We start from the raw sequence: 3283 nt of genomic DNA, 5'->3' as shown, positions 1-3283 counted from the left end.
TGTAAAATAGATAGCTAGTGGGAAGCAGCCGCATAGCACAGCGAGATCAGCTCGGTGTTTGTGTCCACTTAGAGGGGTGGGATAGGGAGGGTGGGAGGGAGATGCAAGAGGGAAGAGATATGGGGATATATGTATATGTATAGCTGATTCACTTTGTTATAAAGCAGAAACTAACACACCATTGTACAGCAAATATACCCCAATAAAGTTGTTAAAAAAATAAAAACATCTGCAGAATCCCTTCACCTTTCCCATGTACATAGCATACTCACATACTCATGTGAGTGAAACCCCATCACATTTACAGGTTCTGACCACACTCAAGGAGAAAGGATTATACAGGGTTTATACACAAAATAGGTGTTCTAGATTTCTGCTGCCACAATTCTACGTTTTAAGAAAGGAATGAGTTTTCCTGGGGTAGAAGTTACACGTGGAGCCATCATGCTTTCAAGAGGCTGTTTATTTCCTCTTAGTTAGTTGGCCTCCAATTGACATATGTCAAGTTATAACCTTGATCTTCCGGTCCAACCATGTTGTCTATTAATACCCATTCTCAAAAGGAATATTTACATGCTTTTGAGACCTCATTATGCTAAAAAATCAAAATAATAACTTTTGAGCATTAATTTTTTAAGCATAAAAGTAACACATGCTTAGTGTTTAAAAAATAAGTAAAATGATACAGAAGCCCATTGACTCTACTGTAAAATGTAAAATTTACTCATCTCCTACCAACCCCCCTTTCCCACTCCCCAGGGATATTGTTTCAGAATTTTTTATTAAGCTTGTACAAACACACACGTTCCATATATTTATTTTTACACTTATTTTCTGCAGTACAACATGGATAGAGACATTCTTCCATGCCAATACCTATAGAAACTCCCTACATATAAATATACAGGGAGCTATATATACACACATACATATAAGTACAATTGACAATATGTATATTGAGAGATGATATAGATATGGATATATACATCCATATACATATAAAATTATGAATGAAAAGATTGAAAGAGAGGTCATTCTAAAGGAAAAGCTATTATAAAGAAGGAATGCCTAGATACAGCTCCTTACCTTATCCCTGTAATAAATTGTTTGGTCTAACTCTGCTTTTAGCCTCCTTAGAACTAAGAAGAACCCATCTTTAAATTCACCTGAATCTTTAATCTTTGTTTTATGTCAAGAGCTATTTTCAGACCATAATCACAGCTCTGGAGCTTTAAAGTATCGAAGCAATTCGATATCAAAAGGATTTTACTTTGTTCTTTCTAGGGAGGCAGACAAAAACGCCTGCTTGAAATAATCAAATGGCAGCAGAGCTGGATCTTTCTAATCCCCTCTTTCTCCCTGGATTAGGGAGGAAGAAGAAGAAATTCTTCAAGGAGAAGAGAAATTTAGCATCTATCTGAAATCTTCTGTCTGTAGCCGTTTCTATACCCTTGGCCAGTTCCAGAGACTCAGTCCCATCTCTGGTCCTCACACCAATCCTGTTCCTTAGGCAGGGAAGATGGACAAGCTCTGAGCCAGATGTTTTACTATAAATCAGCTTTTTTGTTGATGCTGATCTGATGACTGAATTCTAATAATTGGCTTCTTGCCTCTTTCCTTATGATTAAGGTGCCATTTGGGGACATTTTTTTAAACGAAAAGGGATGCAACTTTTCTGTACAGTAGAAACTAACACAACATTGTAAAGCAACTATACTCCAATAAAAATTATTTATAAAAAAAACAACTTAAGGTATAAGATCAAAAAACAATGAAAGGTATAAGATACAACATTATGTAGCTTATATGAATTGCAGGCTTTTTAATTACTTCACGATATGGTAAAAATTATGTGAAAATGCAATATATCAAATCATGTGTGAAATATTTCAATTTGCTAAAATAAAATAATAAAATGCAAAAACCGGGTGCTATTAATAACTAATCTGGGAAAACAGTTATAAGCCTAAGCTGCCCTGTGCAAACTGGACATATGATTTCTCTACTTATGATCAAATAATACCTGATCTTAGTGAATGATAATAACCTTACTGCACTTTGACTGAGTACTTACCAGGCACTAGACTAAGCACTTTACTTACAGTGTCTAATTTAATCCTCACAGCCAACTCCCCTACCAGATCAGTGCTGTTATCCTCCACATCTTACAGATTAGGAACCCAAGGCATAGAAAAGGGAAGTGACCCAAGTTCCCATTGCTACGGTCCCATTGGCAGAAACAAATTGCAGGGGCTTGGAGAAGGTGAATGGGAGAACCAGTTAGCTTGAAAATAAGGAGCAGTGGGCTAGAATGAGGGTACAAGGACAGATGAATTCTACAGATGGTGTGACAATGTCAGCTGAGATGCTTGGGGGCTGGACGGGTTTCTTAAGGAGGTTAGGAGAGTACGGGCTAACGGACTATTTTTGTTGCAGTGCTCAGTGATTCTTTTCTGTATGACGGCACATCAGCGTTGTGATGAAAGGCACCCATCACCCCTCAGCTCCATTCAGATGTCCAGGGATCTCATTTGTAACACGCCAGGCCTGCAACACACAGTACAATGACAGATAACCCAGCTGTGTCAGCAGTTCTCCAATGCCATCCTCCTGTACCTACAGAACTCTCTATTAGGAGCAAGCTAGGTCCTGTAATTTCTGCCTGTTTATGTGGTCAGAATTCCAAGAGCATTTATCCTCTGTATCCCTCACTTTAGCTCTAAACTCTCTGTCATCTTTTATTACCCCCTAGGCATTCCTTGTGTAAGCCTTGTCTCCTCGAGTAGATAGTAAGCAACTTAAAGACAGGGACCAAACCATTTTGGCATCTCTCTAAGTGACCGTCACTGTGCTAAGCACAGAAAGATATTCAACAAGATTTTTTTTTCCGTAGATTTGTTTTCTCACGCTGTTGTAATACATTACTACAAACTGGGTCGCTTCAAACAACATGAATTTATTATCTTACAGAAAGTCTGAAATGAGTCTCACTGAGCTAAAATCAAGTTGTCTTCAGGGCTGTGGTCCTTCAGGAGGCTCTAGGGGAGAATCCAGTCCCTGGCCTTTCCCAGCTTCCAGAGGCGCCCACATTCCTTGGCTTGTGGCCCCTTCCTCCATCTTCAAAGCCAGCAGCAGAGCATCATCAAACCTCGCTGATTCTGACCTCTCTCTGCTTCTCTCTTCCACTTTTAAGGACCCTTATGATGACACTGGCCCCATCCAGATAATCTAGGGTAATCTCCCCATCTCAAAGTTAGTTGATTAAACAACCGTAAGCCCCCTT

Source organism: Neophocaena asiaeorientalis, unplaced genomic scaffold (genome assembly GCF_003031525.2).
Source record: "Neophocaena asiaeorientalis asiaeorientalis breed wild unplaced genomic scaffold, Neophocaena_asiaeorientalis_V1.1 scaffold619, whole genome shotgun sequence".
NCBI classification, from domain to species: domain Eukaryota; kingdom Metazoa; phylum Chordata; class Mammalia; order Artiodactyla; family Phocoenidae; genus Neophocaena; species Neophocaena asiaeorientalis.
Note: the sequence above shows the minus strand (reverse complement) of the source record.